Source organism: Gopherus evgoodei, chromosome 2 (assembly GCF_007399415.2).
Source record: "Gopherus evgoodei ecotype Sinaloan lineage chromosome 2, rGopEvg1_v1.p, whole genome shotgun sequence".
NCBI lineage: Eukaryota > Metazoa > Chordata > Testudines > Testudinidae > Gopherus > Gopherus evgoodei.
In genome coordinates, this window is record NC_044323.1 from 136,829,745 (window position 1) to 136,847,964 (window position 18,220).

The following is an 18,220-nucleotide window of genomic DNA, read 5'->3' on the forward strand; positions in this document are numbered from 1 at the left end:
CCCAAAGCACCTCAGAGCTGCTGGATGTTACCACCCTTTGACTTTTCTCCTAAGAACTCTCTCTGATACATCATCTATATTTACTCCTGCTTTGTAGTGCAGTGTCATGTCTGCTACAAATCCCCACTGCACCCATTGTACTCCTCTACTTGCACATCTCACCTAACAACACAGAAACCAGGCTTTCGGGATCCCTCTGGGTGCAGATACACCTCTTTACGAATCGTCGTGAATGTTGGAGTAACCTACTGCAAGTAATCCCTGCACAAGTAGATAAAGCTGTCCCTAGCACAGTGAAGGGCAGTTGAAGTGCATGCAGATACACATGAGCATATAGTTCTGTGGGGTACATTGGGTCACCTGACATGCCCCATGTATTTAATCATTCAATATGCCTGCTATAGGGCAGGTTTGGCTGAAACATACTTATAGTATACCAACAGTGGTGCAGATAAACTAAATTATTTCCCCCTTTTAAAGGAACCCTTTAAATATATACACAAAATGTTATTTTCATATTCAGTAACTAACGTGGCCGTTAGTCCTGTTACCTTTGCAGAGCCAACCCATCTAACATCCTGTCTACGGTAGAGAAATTTCCACTGATGAAACAATAGCGCTCTGTGTTCACCTGTGTACACACCTAATGTAGCTGTGCTGCACTGAAGTTTAAAGTGGAGCTTATGTTGGTGTATTTTACTCTAGTAATTTTCCAGGTTATATCACGCTGGGGTAAACCCTACCTTACACCAGTGGCACTGTCTAAGTTAGGGATTTGCACGGGCATCACTACATTGATGTGATCAGTCAAATGAAAATTTTCAAATATTTTCCAAGTTTAAACAGGCTCTTTGAGAGAGGGAATGTAATTATTTTCTTTTATGTGCATTGTCACTGAGATTTTTTTCTTAAACCCTAGTGGTCAGACCAGTCATTTACAGTTATGCATCCTAGTGAAGGCAATGGGATTGTAAAGGAATCAGTGAGGGAAGAATTTGGTGCACAGCAAGTTTATTACTGGTAATATGTAGGAAAATGACTCCATTTAACTTTTATTTCCTGCGATACAGTTTCTGAACAGTCGCTTTTCAAACAGAATCACACTATAAATCTGGAGTATTGCATTCAGTTTTGGGCCCCCCACTACAGAAAGGATGTGGACAAATTGGAGAGAGTCCAGTGGAAGGCAACGAATGATTAGGGGGCAGACTAATGAGGAGAGGAGGAGGGAACTGGGCTTATTTAGTCTGCAGAAGAGAACAATGAGGGGGGATTTGATAGAAGCTTTCGACTAGCTGAAGGGGGATTCCAAAGAGGATGGAGCTAGGCAGTGATGGCAGATGACAGAACAAGGAGTAATGGTCTCAAGTTGCAGTGGGGAAGGTCTAGGTTGGATATTAGGAAAACCTATTTCACTAGGAGGGTGGTGAAGCACTGGAATGGGCTATCTAGGGAGATGGTGGAATCTCCATCCTTAGAGGTTTTTAAGGCCCAGCTTGACAAAGCCCTGGCTGGGATGATTTAGTTGGGATTGGTCCTGCTTTGAGCTGGGGGTTGGACTAGATGACCTCCTGAGGTCTTTTCCAACCCTAATCTTCTATGATTTAAATACTCTAATCCTGTTGCCCCCTTTTGACCCAAGTGGCTAGTGAAAGTTCATTGCCTTGGGGATGTTCCATTTGTGAGAGGTAGAAATTAATGCTGGAATCTGTTGGTCTCTTTGATACAGTCTTGTTTATAAGCCTGTGTACAGGCTTACTTCTCCAAATTCAGAAGGAACCAAAACCAAAAAATAGTTTCTTAGTTTACAATCCCAAGCCCCTTTAGTCAATACCAGACCCAAAAAGTTTTCTCTAGCTTTTTCCAGAATCATACACCTTGCTTGCAGGGTGCTGCATAGCTTCCTTGCTTTTAGCCACGCTCTGTTTCTGTGTTTGCACACTAACTTGTCTTTCACACCACACCTCCATCTGTCCAGAACAAATACTCAGTGGAATGCTCTGCCCACATGGTCTAGTTTCTGGGCAGACTCTTAGGCCTTGTTTTTAGGTGTGGCTCCTAACTGTGTCTTACAGCTATATTAAATGAACAGTGCTTTCACGCATCAATTTTAACTCAATCCATAACAAAGTTTTATCCACTTCAAAACAGTACACTGTTTATCCAGGTCACATTTTTCAAAGAGGTACTTTAAAAGGCTCCTAGTGTCTTTATTGGCATTACTTTGAATCTGTGTAAAAGAAATGCTATTCTTATTAGTATAATCCAGAATTTCATTGTAGAACAGAAGCTTCAATCAACAGTAAGTGACACTGTAGAAAAAGTAGAGAGTGTGTGTCACAGGGTATGTCTACACTGCACGCTTCTTTTGGTGGTGTGTAGTGTACACAAGTGTAGTCCCCCGCACAGGTGTAAATAGCAGTGTAAACTCTGAGGATTAGGCAGGTAGAGTAAAGACATACCCAAGTACATACCCTACAGTATTTAATTTGTAATGAAAGAGGTGCTGGGGCTCAACCCTGGAACAAATTAAGCACTGCCTACACAGCTCTCTGCTTGACCAAGCTGTGCTTTCCCATTTACACTGCTATATTTATCTATCTCCCCACTGCTGGAGCCTTCCCTGCTTCAGTAAAAGACTGTGGCAGTGGGGAAAGCTGCTGGCAGTGGGAGATAGTGGGGGAGGGAAAGGCTGAGCCTTTCCTTACAGCCTTTCCCTTGCCAGAGACTTTCACTGACATGTAGCTACTCACTGCACTGTGGACATAGCCTGCTTTTCCCTGTGGCATGTAGTTACCTGTACACGACAAGCTGCCACCAGTAACATGCCCTGTAGACATAGCCACAGGATGGTCCTTCTGTCCCTTCATGGGCAGGCTTTATGTCAGCCTGTCTTTGTTTCAAGTTCTGTCCCTTTGAACCCAGGCGTTTTGGGACCTGTAATCTTTACAAGGTCACATGACTGCAGCCTGGATGCAATGCCTGCTGAGGGCATGGGTCAAGCTATGAAAAGAAGAGCTGCTGTAGGCTCAGAGCACTATGGGGATCAAGGACTCTTCGTGGTGGGTCAGGGATGAAGCTGGGAAAGGAACCTGGGAGATAGACTGCTGTAGCACTAAAAAAGAAATAAAATGCACTTTGGTGTTAATATAGTACTTTTTGTGGGGGTGAAGTGTGCGTGTTATACAGAGCTGGTCCAATGCACGTCCATTGCTCTGTTGCTTTAAGGTGTGGACTCTGTTAACAGGTCAGCAGTCCACAACTTTGCTGAGCAGGGTGTAGGTGCAGAAGAAGTTTGGGCTTCTTGCAAGGATTGTAGCAGGGGGTTGTGTGGACTGTTTGTTTGATTCAATAAAATGCTCCTGTTTTAGTCTGATCTAAGAGTGCAGTACTGTGACCAGACGCTGAGTGAGGGCTAGGGAGAAGGTCTGGGAGGATGGCAAGCAACGCAGTGCAGGGAGTGGCTTTAGTCAACTGTGTCGACAGCCCCTGAGAGGGGGAGGTCTGTGACTGCCCTATGGTTTCCCCCACCCCCCATGATGGTGGGAAGCAACCCTGGAACTAAGGAGAAGCATGTGAAGGAGATGCTTTGGTCTGGGGGAAGCAAGAGATGTTCCATCCTGGAAAGAGGACAAGACAAATAAGAGTTAAGTGGGTGGCAATAACGCAGCAAAGGCTGGCTAGAAGGGAAGTACTGTGCTTTTCATATCACTTGGACCTGGCTTTGGACATATATTGCCTCCAAGATTGGGAGGACCTCATTGGTTTGGTCAGAGGGTTTGACTACCACGTGTACAGTCACCTGTTACTCGAAAGCACAGAAATACAGAAGCGGTGGCCAGCTCTCTACACCAGACCATTCCTATCAGTCATTTGTCTTAGTAAGTCACAGTCATTAAAAAAGAATAGCATAGGTACAGTTCAGATCTTTAAAATGAATTTGCATTTCCCAAGTATGAATTTGAAGAGTGATTATTATTAATTGTAGCCATTATCTTACCTTCTGGTCCTTAAACTAGCAGCCTGTAGGGAAACAACTTTCTCTTTCTAAAGCTTTTAGATAACTGTAACATAACAATCTTGAAGGTCAGTTAGGAATATCAGAGAGACAAACCTTGGAGCATTACTTTTATTTTTTCCTCTCCCCCTCTTGCCCCAAAGAGATTGTAGTAGCTTCTGAAGGATTAGGTGGACTCATGCACCTCCAAACACTGTTTGGGGCAGACTTAGACCCACGAGGGAAACTTCATAAGCTACAGATGTCATGTATCTTACCCAATAACCCCCAACCCTCTTGCCTATCCCTATGACATTACTGCCCATCATCTCTTACTCAGTAGCCCCTGCTTCAGGAACTGAAGGTTTAAAAAAAAAAAGAAACTTTTAGAACAATGGCCCCTTTAAAAGTGACTGCTGGCATATTGGTTTTTGAAGACTCCGAGTTTCCACTGTAGCTGAGTAAAGACAGCTAAACCAGCTGTGACTGACAGATTGTTTGATCTTGCCATCTTGAAGAAAAGCCTGACAAAAATGAGGTGAGAAGGAAGACAAGGAAATAAGATGAGTCTCCAGTGAAACAAAGTTCCTTGGAAAGCTGTAAGGACACAACCAACTGTCTCACATTAGTGCAAATCCAGAGAAGGGTATGCCTACACTACCCACCAGATCGGCGGGTAGTGATCAGTCTATCAGGGATCAATCTATCGCATCTCATCTAGACATGATACATCGATCCTCGAACGCGCTCTCCATCAACTCTGGAACTCCACCAGGGCAAGAGGCGAAAGCGGAGTCAACGGAGGAGCAGCAACCATCAATCCCACCCTGTGAGGGCATGAAGTAAGTCAATCTAAGGCGATCTAAGATACGTTGACTTCAGCTATGCTATCTCGTAGCTGAAGTTGCATATCTTAGATCGATTTTCCTCCCCCCCCCCAGTTTAGACCAGGCCTAACATCTTCAGTGGAATCTAGATTTACACTGCTGTAACTGAAAGCAGTATTTGGACTTTAGTGGGAGTCATTAGAACCGAGGATGGAGGGAGCAAAGATAAAAGACATAAAATGCTTAAGTTTAAAAAAAAGATAGAAAGATCTCAGAGGCAAAGATGAAAAACCATGGAAACAAAAGTGGAAAACACTGAGAAACTAGTCATTGTGACAAAAGAGAGGAAAATGCTGAGACAGACAAAGAAAAGTCCACACTTGAAATTATTCTCCTGCATCAGTATAAGGTCTATTTTATTATTATTATTATCATTATTATTTATTATTATTTGGCATTTGTAGGGATATGACAGTGGAAGAGCTCTGGAGGGAAGTATAATGATTTAATCCAGAACTGTTAATATTTTTAAAACTAGAATATTAAAAGAGGATTACTTTAATATGAATCATCTGCAAGTAATAGCTTTTTTAACATTTAATTCTATTTGGTTGTTAAAATTCTGGATGACCTCTCGTAAAATAGTTTAACGGCTTCCTCATCATGAGTGAGATCGCTAATAGAGGCAGCTCCTAGCTATGCAGTATCCCCATTTATATTCACAAAAAGATCAGCAAATGGAAGAAGGTATGACAATCAGTCTTTTTCGCGACATAAGTAGAAAGGAAGAGTGGAGTCTATGGGCTGAATTCTCCAGTCCCCTGCTTCTTGCATAGCCATTTGTACCTATGCAAAGTGGATATAAAGTATATCCAGATCAGACTAGTAGTGTTTTATATTCACTTTGCATTGTGGTAAATGACTAAACAAGATGCAGGGCAGTGCTGAACTGGGGTCTATTAGTGCAATACTGCTCCCATTGACTGTGACTTCAAGGGGAATAGAATTCGGTTCTACCTATTTCAGGGATACTCAGTGTGTAAAAGAATCTTGCCCTTTGAAGCCAATCACAGTTTTGTTATATTCTACCTCTGCAGAATCACTTGAAGTATGCGGTGCATAGAACTATTTGAAAATTACTCCGATAAAACACTTTTTAATTCATGAATTATGTTCAAGCTGATTGGTTTGGTATTCATAATTGTTCAAAGAATAGTTTGTGCAGACAAACTTTATTTTAAGATTATTCATGGAATCATTGCTATGACTACTTGTTTGCAGTTTTTTAGCTGTTCTTGCTCTGTGATTGGTTGCCGATGTCACATGGTATCACTTCTCTTGCCTGATTGGATGACTGAGATTTATAAACCAGAACTCTGTTAACCATTTAATAATAAAAATAGATTACTATTCAACATATGTATATTGCTATGGCAAGTGTCACCAGGTGGCACTGTTACAAATAGTTTCCCAAGTTCTTTTTCTTAGTGTGAGAAAGTTTTGACTATTAGGAGGACATGCTGTGTTCTTGCAAGGTTTTGTGCAGAGCCCATTTAGCCATGAAAGTAGCTATAGTTTGCTTTCTGCCTTTGGCTCTGATTACAGTAAATTCTCAAGGAAGTGTTTGCTCTTTGAGAACTGGACACTGATGTGGGACTATAGAAAGGTGTCCTGCAGGATGTTAGGCCATCTCATCCTAGGGCACTTTAGCAAACTCAGGGAGTTAGTAGGTAAGATCACATGGGAAGCAAGTCTAAGGGGGGTAAACAATTGAAGGCAGTTGGCAGTTTTTCAAAGAGACATTATTAAGGGCACAAGAGCAAACTATCCCACTGCATAGAAAAGATAGGAAGTATGGGAAGAGACCACCGTGGCTTAACCAGGAGATCTTCAGTGATCTAAAAATCCAAGAAGAGTCCTACAAAAAATGAAAACTAGGTCAAATTACAAAGGATGAATATAAACAAATAACAAATATGTAGGGACAAAATTAGAAAGGCTAAGGAATAAAACAAGATCAAACTAACTAGAGACATAGTAAAAGGTAAAAAGAAACCATTCTACAAATATATTAGAAGGAAGAGGAAGACCAAAGACTGGGTAGGCCCATTACTCAGTGACGGTGGAGGGAGAATAAATTGCGTGGGAAGGTTGTGAAATCTCCATCACTGGAGATTTTTAAGAGCAGGTTGGACAAACACCTGTCAGGGATGGTCTAGATAATACTTAGTCCTGCCATGAGTGCAGGGGACTGGACTAAATGACCTCTCGAGGTCCCTTCCAGTTCTATGATTCTATTAGTAGGCCTTTTTGTTTAGACTAATTCAGTCTGTCTCCCTTTCATAACTTTTTCCAATCAACTTTTGTTATGGGTTATTGCGACATTTTATGAACTCTCATATACTTGTTAATGTTGAGCTCACACTTTGAGTAAATTTGTGGGCCCAATTATCACAACAGCTCTGTGTGGGTTTAGGGGGTCCACTCACACAGGCAGGGCTGGATTAACTCTCCTGTGGGCCTGGGGCTATTAGATTTTGTGGGGCCCCTGTATACAAGTCTTTTTTTCTAATTTAAAACAAAACTATCACAATTATGGCATTGAGGCTATTAACACTATACTAAACTTGCCTTTTAATTATCATAAAGCCTTTCTGTGGTTACATTTCAGTCTTAAAACATGTAGAATATAGTTAAGTTAATTCAAACTAACCTACTTCTTACCTTAGAACAGCTGTTATATTAGTTTCTTTCTGGGAAGGAGTTTGGGTGCAGGAGGGAGCTCCAGGCTGAGGCAGAGTGTTGGGTGCAGGAGATGGTGAGGGGTGTGGGCTCTGGGAGGGAGTTTGGTGCAGGAGGGGATTCTCACCTGGGGCAGGGTTTGGGGTGTCGGGAGGGGTGTGAGGTGCAGGCTCTGACCGGAAGGCACTTACCACAGGCAGCTCCCAGCCAGTGGCGCAGCAGGGTCAGGCAGACTGCATGCCATGGCCCCACGCCGCTCCTGGAAGCAGCCGGCTGCTGGCACATCTCTGCACACCCCTAGGGGGAGGGGGACAGTGTGTCTCCGTGTGCTGCCCATACTCGCAAGCACCAGGGGCCACAAAGATGTGCCAGCAGCCGGCTGCTTCTAGGAGCAGTGTGCGGTCACGGCATGCAGGCAGCCTGCCTGAGCACTGCTGCGCTGGGGCCTCCCTTAGCCTGGGGCCCTGGGCTGCAGCCCCTAAAACCCCTGCATTAATCCAGCCCTGCACAGAGGACCAATTGCAGAATTAGGGCCTTTGAGTCCAGTCGTCACATGGACGTAGAAGGCAAAAGTATGACATTCGCCAGAGTACAGAATATTTAGAAGTTTAAGAGATGCTACTCTTTCACTTCAAAGGTCCTTTGACCCATAACTTGCATAGGAGCAGAAGGAGCTGTCAGAGCCTCATACTTTCCCAAGGCCAAAAATTTCCCTGGTTGTTGCCTAACTCAAGTATTGACACAACTTGACTGACAAGTCGTATTTGCCTCTCAGAGAATAAGCTGATGGTCTTTGCACCCACCACAACATGCTACCTCACCTTCTGTGTATGAAATCTGTGGAGGTGAAAAAAACCCCACACAATAAACACCAGGAATAAGTTTGCATGAGAGGAAATTGCCCATTAAAAGTCAGTTTGCAGGGGCAAGGGTTTCTGCTCAGCCAGGCTAGACTTCCACCTCACTTCACTTAAAAATTAATTTATTTACATCTTTAATAGCAGGCAATAATCCTATCCACTTTGAGTTTGAGGTAAATCTGAACTGATGGTCCTGCTTCCTGTGATCAGAGAGAGGTCACACAGACCATTGCCATGGAAGTCAACTTTGACTAATCTTTCAGGCTTTGGCAGGGAGCTTGCTGTAAAACATTTAACTGAAAAACAAAAGATCCTGAAACAGTGAGGTCTTCTTGAATTCTGCTGCTATTTCTCTTTCACCCCTCTAAAATCTGCTTTGCCAAGACAGAGTAGACACTCTGAATGACTGGAAATCATGGAGCAGCAGCAGCATCTTATGATTCTAGTCAGCAAGTCAGAATAGATTTACGATCCTTTTTAATGACAATCTCAACAAGAACAACTTTTCCTACACGTATGGCTGGTGAGGCTCCACGAACTTGAAAAAGGCTGCGGATGTTAGGATTTTAGCCACTAGTGTATCTACGCTGATGAAAAAGCCTAGTGCAGATGCTCTGTACTGGTATAAACTGTGACATGCACTGCTGCAGCATAACCCTGTTTTGAAAGCTGTCCTGCTGGAAGTCACAATTGACACTGGTGCCACCCATCTGCATAGAATCTTCTTCCACATATATGGTTACTCCGTGAGGAAGTGGGATTTAGGAGCCTACGTTCCACTGACTCTCTGGGACTCATGGTGCTAAATCACTTGAGCACTTTAATATATAGTGCTTTCATTAAAAAATCAAAGAGGGTCTTGTAAAGCTTTCATGGAAGCAACTGAAGTCTCATCTTCAAATTTAGTGCAAGTTGGTGGCCCAAGCCAGTATGATAGGATTTCAGGCCATGAGCAGTATCTTTTCAATAAGCTGCTAGGGGGTCTGTATGTTGACTGCCTCAGTTCCATCTCTGTAAAAAGGGGATAATAGCACTTCCCTCCCTCATGAGCTGGTGTGAGGATAAGCACATTTCAAGATTGTTAGGTGCTCAGACTACAGAAATAGGGGCCAGAGATGTACCTTAGATAAAATTCCTGTTAATGGTGATACCAGACAAAGGAAGAAATAGGCCCTATAACAACTAAAACAGACATCAGGGGAAGGATAATTTTACATAACAAAGCCACTATTTTTCATCCTCACAGAACCTGCACGGTGCTGGATCTAGAGTGGTTTTTAGAGCCTTCTGTTGACTTCAGGAGTGCTTGGATGGGCCCATGACTCTCCTTTGTTTAGCCGTTTGCAGTGACAGGAATCCCCTAATACTTTACCTGCTAATTTGTAAACTCTCACTTCACCTACTAGTGAATGTAAAGCCATTTCTGGGTTGAATGTAGCAGCTGTTTAACAGCCCACAGCAAAAAGTATAAACCACCTTTTAGAACAGGAAGTGCAAAATAACTGCTCCTACTGAAACTACAGAGTAAATTTAGGTAGGCATAATGTAAATACCAAACCAGAATTTATCCAGGACATCAGGTTTTACACCTTAGCCATATAAAAAGTGTTATGGGACCTCTTAATAAATACAAGAGGTCCAGGCTTCTACAATGAGCTTTTATATCTTGTTGGGAAGGTGGAATCTCCATGGCTGGCCACTGGACAATGTTGACTTTGGAAGGAAGGTTACCACCTACCAACCCCACTCCCAAAAGCTGAGAAGAGTCCTGTAAAATGTGAGGCCTTTTCAGTCATAGCTGCATCTTCTTGAACTTATTTGTGCCATATGTGATGTATTTGCTTAATTTGGTTTTTGAGAAGTTTCATTTGAGGAGGGAAAATGAATTAATTGTTTCTTGAGGGAGCTCATGGTTCAGGGTTTGGGAGGATGTTGGAGCCTCTAGGCAGTTCTCATATATGGCCTTGAAAAATGGGCAAGAGTGGGTGCTAGCAAAACCTGGGTTTTACCTCAAGTCCCCTATCTAAGTACTGACTGAGTCCTACTCTGCTTAGTTTGAATTTGAGATGAGATTATAACCCAGAGGCTGTGCAATCAGAATGGCTAAGAGAGCATCTTCTACAGGCATTATTTTCATTAAATACTACTGCAAATATTTGAGGTACTCATTCCCATGGTACTGTAACTTGGCACACTTAGTGCTAGGTAAAGGAATCATCCTCGTAAAGGAATCCTCAAGACCAGAATACATACTCAGTGACCCTCTACAGCAGCTGCCTCACTTTCTTTGAAGATTCAAGATGGCCGTCTCCAGAAAATTAAAAATCCTGGGGGATCTGCTATCTTCTCTCACACGTGAACAAGCGGCTCTTCCCAGAACTGTTGAATAGAGTGAATAGTGTGGTGTCTGTTGGAAGTCTGGATTCATTAGAAATCTGTTTAGCTCTGGCTAATTGGCTCCCCTGGATACTATACCTGGCAGTGCTTTGCCAGAAGTCAGTGAATGAATATAAATTCCTTTCTTCCTCTTAAACCACAGAAGCAGAGAGGCTTCAAATAGTAAGAAAAAAATCTAGTTCCATGCTGCTCCTATAAATTAGTGTAATTAATCCAAATCTATGAGCTCCCGACACAATTATCATACATTTCTTTCCTTTCACAGATACACATGAAGCCAAGGCTAGTTGCCTGGTACTTCTACTCAAAAAACATAAGCGCTCTACTATTTGAGTGAAGGAAAATATCCTTTTAATTGATAGCAGTAATATCTTCTCCATGAACCATCATTAGAGAGTAATCCTAGTGTGTATGCATGCATGTACACCCATCCATTACAGCATAGCCTGCTTCTTCTTCTGTACTGTTCAAAACTAAAGGTAGAAAAACTTTTGGTCTGTCTTAGAGTGCTTAGTCTCTACTCCACTCACTGTGGCAATGGGTCATTGCCCTTGATAGCAGCAGAGCCTTTTGAATCCCTCATTGATCTGGAAGTAGTTGAACATATGGATAAACCATTCTTGTAGTCCTAGCAATGCTTCTCCCCTTTGCTATCCAGGCCCTCCAGCAACAGGCCCATACCAGCTGCCTACAGAGCTGGTGGAAGAGAAACACATACCTTTCTCCTCCTCATCTACAAGTGCTGCAGTCATGTACTTACCAGCAGTGGGAAATTAAAATCCCTGAGGTTAGGCATGTATGTCCAGCAGTCTCTTGCTTGCCATAGCTGGGTTAAAGAGGTGACTGCTGAGTCCAGATAACCAAACTGCTCAAAGGTGAGGAGGAAGAAGATGAGTCCCCCAGGGGCTTAGAGAGTGGTAGGAGCTGCTGATGCACTTCTCCGTCTGCAGCTTCCTATCTCTCCTGCCAGCTCTGCACTTCCAGTGAGAGAGAGAACTCATAAGCATGCTTCTCCTCTCAACCCAACAGCTCTGCTCCACTGGGGAAGCTAGGAAGAGCAAAACACTGCTCTCCTCCCCTTCAGGGGCCCACTACAGACTGGGGCAAGTCATATCTGTCCAACCTGATTGTCTTCTATGATGAGATAACTGGCTCTATGGATATGGGGAAGGCAGTGGACTTCATATACCTTGACTTTAGCAAAGCTTTTGTTACGGTCTCCCACAGTATTCTTGCCAGCAAATTATAGTCCATTCATCCAATCCATTCTTTTTTAAAGTGGATGGAAAGTTGGCGAGATTGTTAGGCTCAATGGATAGTGATCAACAGCTTGATGTCTAGTTGGCAGCCGGTATCAAGCGGAGTACCCCAGGGGTCAGTCCTGGAGCCAGTTTTGTTCAATATCTTTGTTAATGATCTGGATGATGGGATGGATTGCATCCTCAGCAAGTTCACGGATGACACTAATTCGGGAGGAGAGGTAGATATGCTGGAGGGTAGGGATAGGGTCCAGAGTGACCTAGACAAATTGGAGGATTTGGCCAAAAGAAATGGGTTCTGATGCGGTTCAACAAGGAAAAGTGCAGAGTCCTGCACTTAAGACAGAAGAATTCCATGCACCACTACAGGCTGGGGACTGACTGGCTAAGTGGCAGTTCTGCAGAAAAGGACCTGGAGATTACAGTGGATGAGAAGCTGGATATGAGTCAGCAATGTGCCCTTGTTGCCAAGAAGGCCAACGGCATATTGGGCTGCATTGGTAGAAGCATTGCCAGCAGATCGAGGGAAGTAATTGTTCCCCTCTATTTGGCACTTGTGAGGCCACATCTGGAGTAATGTATCCAGTTTTGGCCCCTCACCACTACAGAAGGGTTGTGGACAAATTGGAGAGAGTCCAGCGGAGGACAACAACAATGATTAGGGGGCTGGGGCACATGACTTATGAGGAGAGGCTGAGGGAACTGGGCTTATTTAGTCTGCAGAAAAGATGAGGGGGATTTGATAGCAGCCTTCACCTACATGAAGGGGGGGTCCAAAGAGGATGGAGCTAGGCTGTTCTCAGTGGTGGCAGATGACAGAACAAGGAGTAATGGTCTCAAGTTGCAGTGGGGGAGGTTTAGGTTGGCTATTAGGAAACACTATTTCACTAGGAGGATGGTGAAGCATTGGAATGGATTACCTAGGGAGCTGGTGGAATTTCCATCCATAGAGGTTTTTAAGGCCCGGCTTGACAAAGCCCTGGCTGAGATGATTTAGTTGGGATTGGTCCTGCATTCAGCAGGGTTTGGCCTAGATGACCTCCCGAGTTCTCTTCCAACCCTAATCTTTTATGGTTCTATGACTGATGTAAACTCCTAAGCTGGGCCTCCTTAGCTTCACCTTAATTAATTTTTTTAATCCGCTCCCCACTTTTTTCGCTGTACATCATTAAAATCAATGTAGTCCATGCAGGTGCGCAGTTGCACTGAGATTGTCCCTTAAACTGTAACCTCATTGTAGTAGGGATCGTGAGTCTTAACACAAATAATAACTAATGAGGAATAAATCAATGGACAACCCCAGTGAAACATAACTTCTCAAGCCCCTTATCTAATAACCTAGATTCATGGATTCTAAGGCCAGAAGGGACCTCTGTGATCATCTAGTGTGACCTCCTGCATAACGCAGGCCATAGAATTTCCCTGAATTAATTTTTGTTTAAACTAGAGAATATCTTAGAAAAACATCCGGACAGGCATTGACTTCTACTAGCAGGGAAAACTGTGTGAGAGGCATCAGACTTACAGGAGATCTGTCTCTCATCAGATGGTACAAACCACATGTGTTGGAAGAAACCTTTGAAAGGGCAGCACAATATGCTCAGAAAAGAGCAGTTTTACCCTGGCTACTTTCCATCCCAGCCATATACACACTCATGAATGATAACGCCCACAAGATGCAATGCTCATGTGGAGGGATTTCCAAAGAATTGAAGGCGTGAACTGCGGACAACTTCCTGTTGGCTTCTTTGACAGATTTCTGGAGTCAATAATGAGCCTACCAAAATAACATATTTATCTCCTTCAAGCCTGAAAGCAGTGAATCATCTGAGCTCTGGCAATCTTTCTTCATGAAATGAACAAATTTTGGGGGTTTCATCATATTTGAATTTCTCTGACTAAAAAAGTGGCATGAAATAAAAATAACTTACTAATGCAGAATATTTAAAATACAAAATCCCATCACCCCACTGCAGCTAGATGACCCTGCACTCTAATATTTCTATGTGGAATAGTGAGAGATAATGTGGGTCTCTTACCACATAAGAACGGCCATACTGGGTCAGACCAAAGGTCCATCTAACCTAGTATCCTGTCTTCCAACAGTGGCCAGTGCCAGGTGCCCCAGAGGGAATGAACAGAACAGGAAATCATTAAGTGATCCATTCCCTGATGCCCATTCCCAGCTCCTGGCAAACAGAGGCTAGGCACACCATCGCTGCCCATCCTGGCTAATAGCCATTGATGGACCTATCCTCTATTAACTTGGACTTCACCTCAGCTTTATTACATTTTCATCATTCCTCAGTATGCAAAACAGTACTCTGCTTCCCATTTCTGACTCTTGCTCCAACATGAAAGCTGTATCTATTGGCTCAGATTTCTTGAAGGTGCAAGTTGTTTTGTTCAAAATAAGAGGCAATGGGATGGCTCTCTTCATATATCAGAAAGATGAGATTTTAATTACAGATATTTGCCAGATGATACCATCACAAATTTAATAAACATCCATATGTAACAAAAGAGCTTGTAAAAGAGGAATGTTTCAGAGTTCATGCAAGTTTCTGCAGAAGGCAAACAGTAAAAATCCCAGAATTGGCCCACATCTGCTCTGCTGCACTGAAACTATATACATATTTTATTGATTCCTTGGGATTTAGATACCCATTCATCCTTTAAGAGAAAGAATAGGGCTTAATCCAGTGAGAACCCTGCTTACCAGAGGAGTGAATTCTCTTCCCTTTCAGGCCCTTCTGCATATAGCTTTCTGGAACATGAAATGATTTGCACATCTGATCTCCATTGAGCCCCATGGCAGATGAGTAACTGAGAGGTGATTGCTTTGTCACTAAGTAGACTGCTTAAAAATATCAAGCACTTACAACCACAGTTGCTACGGTATGTTTCTTATTAGAAAAAGTCCATTTTGCACGCTCTATCCCAAAAACACACACTAAGCAATGCCAAGAGAATCGCTGAAGTGGTCTTCCCTGCATAGCAAAAATGTTTGATTCACAAACACTAGTTCTTAACTACCTCATGTTTTGAGAGGTAGACCTGCCTTTGCATGGTAAAGGAGCAAAGGTATTACTGAATTCTGGACCACAACAGAAATAGTAGAATGTGCCATGACTTTGGAAAAAAAACAGTATTTTCTGGTGAAGTGCTAACCAAATACTTGCTTAATAAAACAGATAGCAGCAGATGGTTCTCTTCCCCTATCAAAGTCTGAGAAAATGCTCCCATCTCTATTGCCTTCAACAACTCACAAGGGCAAAGAAATTATGTTAAACATTTGAGAAATTATGAAGTGAGGCAAATTGATGCACTGTAATTTCCAAGGGTAACAGATACCAGCAGTATAATGCATCCATCATTGTCATTACTGCTTGCAGCCGGGGCTACCACAGTGTCATGACATACATTGTAGCAGAGACAGAAAATATCCTAGGGTAGGTGTGGGTGTGTGCGGTGTGCCTAGCATAGCAGAGGGGGAAATTTTAACTACTTCATGATGCTTCAATAAATGGTTTTCTAACTCAATGGGAATGTTTGTATACGGTCATCTTAACAAAAGATATGAGTGAATTCAGAGTTCGTGGAAAGTGCTGGATTGACAGCTCTGTGGTCTGAACTTTGTTTTATTATTAACAGAACAGGAACAGTATGTACGGTGCAAGGTTCTCGGCACTGTCCTATGAATAACCCTCATTTGGAGAAAGCACCACTAGGCAATATTGCACTGGAAAAGAAAGCGACTTGGTATAGCCCCTTCCACCTGCCAGGTTAATTTCATGATCAACGATTCTAGATTCACACTCCTTGGCCTCCCCATACCCTGCCCTTCACTTTTTTTTAAACTTTATCTGCTTTTTCAACAATTAGCTTCACCTTAATTAATTTTTTAATCCGCTCCCCACTTTTTCAAAATTCCCTCTTCCCCTATATTTTTTTTCTTTTTCTTTTTTGAATGTTTAAACTTTTTACTCCACTTTCAAACCTTCTTTCCCCACTAGCGTTTGATAATACTTTGGTCCAGGTAGCATGGTACTAGTTCCAGTGGTTTTTCCCCAATATAAATGTAGGGAACAATTGCTCAAAATGGTACCACCTTACCAACTAGTGAAAAGAGAGAAGATGTTGGCTGAACCCAATATATATACACTCTGTGTTATAGTACATGTGTGTTGTAGGCATATGTGTTCTAAGTGGTTTATTATCTTCTAACTGAAGTTGCTATTCACTCTAGTGCTTGCATTATCAAAAGGTGTTTACTTTCCCTTTCCAAGCCCCATAGCTACCACAAAGTCAAGTGCTCACACCATGAGAAAGTAGTCTGTTCTGTGGTTAGCTAACAGTGATTATTTATTTTCCACAGATGGAAAAGGAAGGGAGGTCAAGATAATTATTGTACAAGATAGTGTCCTTGTATCACACTTGACCTAAAGAAGACTCTGAAGGTTTGGAAACTAATAAAGGTTACATGACACAAATTTGACCAAGAATCACATTTTTTTCTTTATATAACAGTTTCTCTTGATCAACAAAACCTCCTTCCATTTCAGATTGTACTAAATTTTTTATATATTTGGTTAATATGAGACTAGGGCTCCTCTTTTCAAAAGCTTTTTGTTCTATTTTTGTTGGCTTAGGTTTAGGGTTACGTTTAGAGTAACAATAAGCTTAATTTTTATGATGGGTATAAATGCAGAATTTACTATCATAAATCTAAATAAGATGGTAAAATATAAATGGACTCTAAAATAAAGAATAGGAGCAGGAGGGAATAATAAACTTTGACATATGGTCTCTTCCCTAGTGCACACTCACACTGGGCATTACGCGCACATCCAGAGAAGAATACACCACTACTAGACAATGGTAATGTATTTTAAGCAGCTGAATTCAGCAACTAAAACCCCTGGTCCAGAATAGATTGGACCTTGTGGGCATGCTGCAAAAGCTGTTTATTTAGCAGGTTTTGTGGGGAAGGTTGAGAATACGTTACTGAGGAGGAAATTGGAGAGGCTGCTTTGATTTATTGGCTGCCGGCCAAATGAATTTACTTGCATATAATTTATTGCTGTTGGGTGGTTAGCATTTATCTGTAAGTAAACTAACTAATAGGGTGCCTATAGCTTTTTGTATGAGTGTAACAACAATTAAAAACAACCTAAATTATTGTCCCAATTCTTTTCAGAGAAATTAGGTGTAAAGGGTAATTTGTCCTTGAAAGCTGAACTGATTCTTTTTTGGTACTCTTCCTGATTTTTCTTTTCTCTCCCCGTATGACTACATGACTACTTTGTTTCTTTATACCTGATCCTGTAACTCACAGGTGACTGAGATCAGCAGAGGCTTCATTCATTTTAATTAATTACAATAAAATGATGTTGAAAACTTCCAATTTAATATTTAAAACAACTAGGGTGTGTCTAAACTATGAAATTAGGTCAATTTAATAGAAGGCGATTTTTTAGAAATCGATTTGATACAGTCGATTGTGTTTGTCCTTGAAAGCAATGGTAAAAAATCATTTCTCGTCTTTTTTCCTGGGTTACCCATGCAGACGACATACCACGGCAAGCATGGAGCCCACTCAGCTCATTGTCACTGTATGTCTCTTGGGTGCTGCTGGCAGATGCGGTACTGTAGTGCTATACAGCAGCATCCTCTTGCCTTGCCTTGAGGACAGCAGATGGTGCAATATGACTGCTAACCATCGTCATCGTCCCGTGGGTGCTCCTGGACGACCTCGGTTAGGTTGGTCAGGGGTGCCTGGGCAGATATGGGAATGACTCCAGGTCATTCTCTTCTTTAAGTTTCGTCTAATGGAGATTCAGTCCTGCCTGAAATATCATGCCAGCTGGAGGCTTCTGCCTTAGGCTGCTCTTCCAGTTGGCAGCACCGCACGGTCGCACCTACCCCAGCCTACCCCTTGCTCCCATGGCTCATGAAGTCTGGACAATACTAAGGAGCAGTTCAACTATAGGCTGAGCAAGTGCAGAATGGTGGTAGAATGTGCCTTTGGACGTTTAAAAGCTCGCTGGCGCAGTTTACTGGCTCGGTTAGACCTCAGTGAAACCAATATTCCCATCATTATTACTGCTTGCTGTGTGCTCCACAATATCTGTGAGA

General features: G+C 42.5%; 1 long non-coding RNA gene across 1 annotated transcript; it reads right to left on the bottom strand.

Moving 5' to 3' along the window:
- Positions 1 to 1,116: 1,116 nt before the first annotated feature.
- Positions 1,117 to 12,772, bottom strand: LOC115644945. Its single transcript, XR_003998642.1, has 3 exons — positions 12,758 to 12,772; positions 3,485 to 3,489; positions 1,117 to 1,209 (listed from the first exon to the last, which is right to left on the bottom strand). It is a non-coding gene; the product is annotated as an uncharacterized LOC115644945 (long non-coding RNA).
- Between the last annotated feature and the right edge of the window lie 5,448 nt (positions 12,773 to 18,220).